Genomic DNA, 7,940 nt, shown 5'->3' on the forward strand with positions numbered 1-7,940 from the left:
CACTCTTTGTGGGGTGATCTTCAGCAAAATTTTACTTGGATGTGATATTAATGATGTAGTTCTATAATTTGAGCATTTTGTTGGGCCGCTTTTCTTTGGAGTGGGTACAAATATATGGATCTCTTTCAATTAGCTAAATAGCTGTCTTCCAAATGTCCTGGCATTGAGGAGACAGTGTTTCCAGTGCTGTCATCGGCTTTTTGAAACGTAGCAATTGGTATTCCATCAATTCCTGGAGCCTTTTTTGGTCCAGTGCATTCAGTGCAGCTTGGACTTCTCCCTTAGTACCACTGGTTCTTGCTCATCTGTTACCTGCTGAAATGGTGGGATATTGACTACTTCTTTCGGGCGCAGTGACTGTGTGTTCTGTCCCTCTTCCTTGGATGCTTCCTGCATTAGTCCGTATTTTGCCCCTAGAATCTTTCAAGATTGCTCCTGGAGGCTTAATTTTTTTCTTAAGTTCTTTCAGTTGAACACATTCTGGGCATATTTTCCCTTTTTGTTTTCTAATACTAGGTCTTTGCATATTTCATTAGAATATTTTACTTGGCTTCTCAGGATGTCTTTTTGAAATTTTCTGTTCAGCTCTTTGATTTCATTTCTTCTATCTGCCTTAGCTACTCTCTGATTAAGAGCTAGTTTCAGAGTCTTTTCTGACATCTACTCTGATATTTTCTTTCTATAAAGATTCTTTGTAGGTGAGCCTAATGCAGGGGTCTGCCTCCTGCTGGCCTGCTCTCAGAGATATGAGGCAATTTGGAATTCTCAAGAGATACAATGAGTGGACACGGGGTGCACAGAGTTCCTAAGGACTAGCTGAGATTTAAGGGACAGGGGGACATGCCATCACATTGAACACTTCGTGGCTACAAGTAAATAACTATGGCTATGGACCTGAGCAGTGAGTACTGGTCGAGTGTCCCGATAGGCAAAATGCAACCAAGTGTACCCATTGCCACTGTAGCAAGTCAACATAATGTTTCTAAGGCTGCACATCCTTATGGTAGCAGACTAGAAGGCTAGAATAACTAAATGCCAAATAAGTGTGAACAGGACTTTTTATTCTCTGATCTAAAACCCATTGGCATTGAGTTCATTCTGACTCGTAATGACCCTACAGGATAGAATAGAACTGCTCTGTATGCTTCCCAATGCAATAGTCTTTAAGGAAGCAGACTTCCAAGTGTTTCTCCAATGGAACAATTTGTGGGTTTGAACCACTACCCTTTTGGTTAGGAGCCCAGGGTTTAATCTCTACGCCATCAGGTCTCATGTATATTGACATGAATATACAATAATTTGCCTCTGTCAGTCCTGCTGTGAGACGGGCTATCTGTCTATTCTGAGGAGGCAGTCCTCTGCCTTACCAGGTTATTGTTAGGCGTCATGAGATGGGACCTGACGCATACCAAATCTATGTTCAACATAATAAAACTCTACCTGGTCCTGCAGCATCCTCACAATTGGTGTTATATTTGAGCCAATTTGTTAGAACTAGTAATAACCTCCACTTTTTCTTATCAAGGGGCCTTCCTCAAAATACTTGCACAAATAAAGATTTGTGTGACCCTGTACACTTTCCCAGAAATTGATAATATTGTCCTAGAATAAAAAAACATACTTGGAAAAACTAAGGGATTTATTGAAAGTCCAAAGATGGCACCAACTGGGAAAATGCCCAAACTCACAATAAAGATGGCCAATCTACTGGACCATGAAAACACGATCATTCTTTTTACAATTGATGCAGAAACTGAAGTTACAAAGTCAATATTGGCTAAGAGACATTTGAGAGTCAAAGATAGGTATGGGGGATATGTGTGATGACATGATTGGTTAATGTACATAATTATAAAGTATGTGCTCATCAGTTCATTACTGGTTGGCCACAGGATAGTAGCAGGGTAAATTTTTCTGGTCACATGTTTCTCAACTTATATCTGTTTCTGGGGTTCATTGTAAAGACTTATCTAAAGTGCTACGCATACTTTCAGGCATGAGCTGCCACATCTTGAATCTGTTTAACCATAAAAGAAAGATTCTCTGAGGACAGATTGTAATATCCTGAAACTGCCAGACCTTAGAGATTAAAAAATATATCTATTTCCTTTAAAGTATATGGTTAGGTCAGCATAAAACTTAGAGGAGCCTCTGTTAGAAAGAAAGAAAGAGAGAGAGAGAGAGAGAGAGAGAGAGAGAGAGAGAGAGAGAGAGAGAGAGAGAGAGAGAGCCAGAGAAAGAAAGAAAATCAGCTCTAAAACACAACATGAATTCCATACTGATGCCAAGGTGATAAAATTGAGTTAAGGCTCCACTTTTCAGAGTGCTCCATTCACACACACACACACACACACACACACACACACACACACACACACACACACTCAGGGCCTCTGATTCTGGCTTCTCATACATTATCAAGACCAATTTCTTTCTGCATTTGTTTCAAAGGTGACATTATGGTCCCACCAGGTGCATTAAAAAACAAACAAACTTGAAAATAGAACAGCATACTAAAATTATGCTGTAATAAAATCAGCTGTAGGGAGAACCTGTTTTCTATTTATACTCTTCTCTGCCAAGGCACTAAAAGTGTTCAACTTAAAACTCCACGAGCCCTTTACAAGTCAATTGTGTGCTATATTCTGTATTATCCAATCTCTTCATTTTAATGTGAGGAGAAATTGAGAAATACCAAGAATGAAGTGAGGAAAGCCGCTGGGAGACGTGCAGGAATTAAAGGCAACAAAGGTAAGGAGCGAAGCACTGGTCATCTACAAGTAGCTCTATGGATAGGCACATAAGCTGAACGAGTGGGAGGCAGAAGAGGCTCATACCTATGGATCTATACAGGTGTGGCAAAAGGTATTTGCAAAGGTACTTACCTTTATTGCAAATGTATCCAACGAATGTATACATGGAGCATACAGGGGGAATATTATGAAAACTTCATAGACACAAACACCTTGAGAGAATGAGTTACCGGATCTAGGAGCTCAGGACCTTTGTCCAGCTGGCCTAACTCAGTTCACCAAGACAGTGTTCTGTTTGCATGGTTCTTAGGGAATATATAGTAGGAGAAATAGATATCCACAATCAGGACATAAGTATGTTTTTTAATCCAGAGAGGGAACATTTTCTCTGAAATACAACAGAACTGTGTTATGGATTGAATTGCATCTCTCCCACCCCCACCCCTGTACCCCAATATGCTGTAAATCCTAAACCCTGCATGTGTGGATGTAATTCCGTTGAAGAATGTTGAGCTGATAGCCATGACATCAGTGGTTCAAACCTACCAGCTACTCCACGAGAGGAAGATGAGACCATCTACTCCTGCAAAAACTTTAAATATCAGCACCCCGACGGGGCAGTTCTCCTCTGTCCTACGTAGTCAATAGGAGTTGGGATGACGCCAATGGCAGTGCGTTTTCTAAAACTATATGAATGAGTCCAACTCAGTGTATGTTACATTTTAAGCCCATCACTTTTGAGGTATAAAAGAGCATATGAGGCTCAGAGGCAGACAAGCAGGAATGGGGAAAGACACATTCCACGTGGAGCGCCCCGAGGAACAGAGAGAAGAACACTAAATGGAATTTAACTTCTAGATCTCAAATTGGGAAAAGCGGATGCGTATGCATGAAAGAAAAGACCACTTGTGCTATCTGGGCTACAGTAGCATGAAGAAACTACGAGTGCGACGCCAACAACGCGAGTTTTCCTCTTAGCTTGCCGGACTCGGTTAGCTTGGTGACTTTGCGCTGTGAAAAGCACTGTACTACATCAAGTGTTACGGAACCCGGGGAGGGGGGGGAGGAGCCATCAAGTGTAACCTGGGCAAGAAGTCAGAATGGTTTCTTTCGTAAGGGGTTGCTGAATTAAGATGGATGCGCAGGTGTGAGGTAAATAGAAAAGGCCTCCTCGAGTAGTGGAACAGCGTAGGAAAAGCAAGGTCCCAGGACGCTGTGACGTATTCCTGGGCCTGGACATAGGCTGCATTTGCTGTGGGGAGCGGAGAACACAGTAAGCACTGATGCTAGAGAGGAACGAGATGGCAGCATCTGGGGGATTGCGCACCTGCTACGTCAGAAGGTCAAGCCAGGTTCAGAAGATGAAGGGAACAAAAGATATCATTAGTGTTACAGCTCTTTTAGAATTTGTCTAGCAGGTTTTCTGGTTTTCCCGGAAAACCCACACACACCAGTAAAACAGTTATTTAACGGTAAAAAAAATTAATAAAAAAAAGATATCATTGCTGATGTCAGATGGACCTCGACTGAAAGCAGAGCCTCTCAGAAAGATGCTTACTTGTGTTTTACTGACTATGAAAGGACATTTGACAGTGCGGAGCGTGACGAACTAGGGGCAACATTGAGAACAGTGCAAATTCAAGAGTGATTGATGTGGTCATGCAGAACCTATGCATTCAACTGAACAAGGGAGTGCTATATGATTTAAAATCAACAAAGGTGTGAATCAGGGTTGTGCCCTTTGAGCATAGTGTGTCAATTTTTGTACGGAGCAAATTATCTGAGAAGATGGATAAAATGGATAAGAATGTAGCATCAGGATTGGCGGAAGGTTGATTAACAACCTGAACTATGCAGAGGATACAACATTGCTAGTTGAAAGTGAGGAGGACTCGAAGGACTTGCTGACGACAATCAACTGCAGCCTTCAGTATTGATTGCAACTCAATGTAAAGAAAACCGAAGTCGTTACACTTGACCAAACACATCCCATCATGCTAAGCAGAGACAAGGTAAGGTTGACCAGGCTTTCATTTACTGGATCCACAATTAGTGCTCATGGAAGTAGCAGTCAAGAAATCAAACGTTTTAACACCTAATAACTTGGTCTCCCCTTGACCCATTTTAAATTTCTTCTAGTTTCTAATGTTTTCTGCTTTCTTTTTTTCACCCATCTTACTTTCTTATGGCTGTTAGGTGGTTAGGCGGGGAGTGCACATACTTTTTTTATATCTGAAATCCAGCATAGGTATGTCTATAGAGAGGATAACTGGATTCATGGTTCCTTGGGGACCCAGCAGGGAAGGTTGAGGGTCAAAGAGGAGCTAATGACAAGGAGCACAAGGGAAAAGACAATGTCCTGCCTGTCTCTCCTTGCAGCGCCATGGCAGCGTGAGAGGAGGAAGCACTGCCACCACCCAAGTGCCGTGGCAGGGCAGGCAGTTAGGAAAGGTGTCCCCGCCTCTTTGACTGAGCTCTCCCCCTCTTTGGTGGAAAGGAGTGCCGCTGAGGCATGATGCTTCCAGAAAAATCTCAAGGAAAATCCTGCAAGCAACAGTAGTAGCGGTTGGTTCTGCTCTCGGGGACAGGATGGAGCGAGTCAACCAGTGAGAGGGAAAGACAGAGATGCACATTCTTCTCCCTACACATGGAGGCACCAAAGTCACTCTCGATGAGAAGGATGACTTCTTATTTAGAGATGACGACATACTTGGGACGCATGCAGACTACACTAAACCAGTATTGAACCCGCATCATGTGAAGCTGCCCATTCCCCCGAAGTTCTGAACTCTCTCATCGTGTAAATAATATCCATGTCTCTCTTTTATAATAAACTGAGCATATTCAGTGTCCCTACAATGTCATTTCATGGTATTAAAACATTTCAAAATATAAATATGTAAGCCCCCCAAAGAAAAGAAAGCATACTAAACATATTTGTGGTGATGATTGTACAATTCTTCCTTTTAGGATTGCATGATTGAATTGTAAAATATTTGAATTACAGGCCAATAAAAATTTTAAAAACAAATCAAACCATGTATATTGCTTTGGACAAATATGCTGCACAGATTTTAAGACAGATCTGTCTTTAAAATGTTGTTTGAAGAACCCGGACGTCACTCTGAAGACTAAGGTGTGGCTACTTGCCCCATCCCACGTGTTTTCAATCACCTCATATACATGTGGAAGTTGGACAATAAATGAGAAAGACCATAGGAGAATTGATCCATTCTAGTTATGGTGCTGGCAAAGAATATTGAAAGTACCATGGACTCCCGGAAGAACAAACAAATCTATCTTGGGAGAAGATCCGCCAGAGTGCTCCTTAGAAGCTAGGATGGAGAGCCTTTGTCTTACGTACTTTGGACATGTTGTCGGGAGAGACGAGTCCCTGGAAAGGGCATGATGGTAAAGTAGAGGGTCAGTTAAAAAATGCAGACCCTCAGTAAGACAGATTGACATAGTGGCTGCAACAACGGACTCAAACATAACAACTGTGAGAACGAGGCAGTGTCTCACTCTTCTGTTGTACACTGGGACACTGCAAGTGGAACCTGCGAGGGATCCACTCTCCCCCAGATGCCAGCCACCTGGATTTATGGTGGCACTGAAAGGTTGCTGCGAGTGGGTGTCGACTGGATGGCAGTCGGTGTTTTTTGATTTGGGTTTGTTTGCATGTTTCAGTATACCATCCCCACTGTCTGTCAGCTTGTCATCCTGTGGTGGTTTGTATGCTACTCTGACGCCAGAAGTTATGCCATTGGTACTCAAATCCCATCACAGTCTCCCAAGGTTGACAGTTATCAGTGGAACTTCCAGAGGAGGACAAAGAAGACAGACCTGGGATGTGCTTCTGAAAACCAGCCATAGAAAACTCTATGGACCATAACAAAACATTGCAAGATATATTAATTGTTATAGATTGAACTGTGTCCTTTACATAGATGTTTTTGAAATTATAATCCTATGGTAATAATGGGGCTTTGAACCAATTGTTCCTGGTTCAGTCATGGTCTGGAAAGTGAAATGATAACAGACCAAACTTTTGAAATTTGGTTTATCCAGAATGATAACCAGAACAGGAAAATCCAGGCATCAAAACACCCACACAGGATTCTCAGTAGAGAGAAACAGCACTGTCACCTAAAGTCTTTCAGCAGGGACTGTTGTTTCTAACTTTCCTCAAAATCAAACAGATAAGAGTTTTGGTTGCTGTTTCATGCCTTTGTTTTCTGAGAGAGATGAATTTCCTGTACTATTTGAGCAATAATTTTTATCACCTTAAATATTGTTCTGATTCACTTAAAATTTAAAAGTTCAGGTCTGTGGTAGTTATATAAATCATGTCAATTTGAGGGTTAAGAGTGAAGGGGTGGAGCCTAGCCTGTCAATCAGGATATAACCAATGAGGCCTCTGTGTGGGCATGGCCTTCTCCTGAGGATTCTGGGAACTCCTTTATTTCCTCCCTGGAGGCGGGAGACTCTCTTCTCTCTTCTCTCTCTTCTCTCTCTCTCTCTCGGCTCACTCTCCATGAGACATCCCTGTGGAGAAGACACATGGAGAGAAACTGATGGAGCCAGACCTCTGGAACCAGAAAAGCCACATGGAGGCCCCTGCCAGCACTGAGATGCTCACAATGCCACTGGATCCACAAAACTTCCTACCCACTGGCCTGTGATCTTCCTGCATTCTATGTTATTGCATATGTTTTGTGAGTCTGAAAGACTTTATAGATTGGTATTGGACATGTGAGCTAATATTGGACTTATGGATTTGATCTGGACTGGGCTGGGATGTTTTCTCAATATTGAACTGCTCTTATATATAATGCTCTTTCTTACACACTTTTGAGTCTCCACAACTTTGTTTCTCTAGTCTACCCAGACTAACATAAGGTCGATTCTGATTTTACTTCCTCACCCATGACTGAAGCAATTACAAAACAAATAGTTTGAAGCCTTGAATTATGATTTCACTTGGGAATGCATTTTCTATGAAAGGGCCCATATCATATGAAAGTGTTTTAAGCCAATCTCCTTTGAGATATAGAGATTGGCCTAAGAAACCTAATCAAGGAGAGATAGGAGAGATGGGTGCCATGCTACATGAAGGCCACCAAGGAAATCAGGAATAAGGACTTTCTCCTGAGCCATCAGAGAAAGAAACACATCCTTGAGAGCTGG

General features: G+C 42.1%; 1 non-coding gene across 1 annotated transcript; it reads left to right on the top strand.

Moving 5' to 3' along the window:
- The first annotated feature begins 4,137 nt into the window (after positions 1-4,137).
- On the top strand, positions 4,138-4,198 carry LOC142461953 (U7 small nuclear RNA). Its single transcript, XR_012787114.1, has one exon. It is a non-coding gene; the product is annotated as a U7 small nuclear RNA (small nuclear RNA).
- Positions 4,199-7,940: the final 3,742 nt, after the last annotated feature.

The sequence above is a fragment of the Tenrec ecaudatus genome, chromosome 11 (genome assembly GCF_050624435.1).
Source record: "Tenrec ecaudatus isolate mTenEca1 chromosome 11, mTenEca1.hap1, whole genome shotgun sequence".
Classification (NCBI taxonomy): Eukaryota; Metazoa; Chordata; class Mammalia; order Afrosoricida; family Tenrecidae; genus Tenrec; species Tenrec ecaudatus.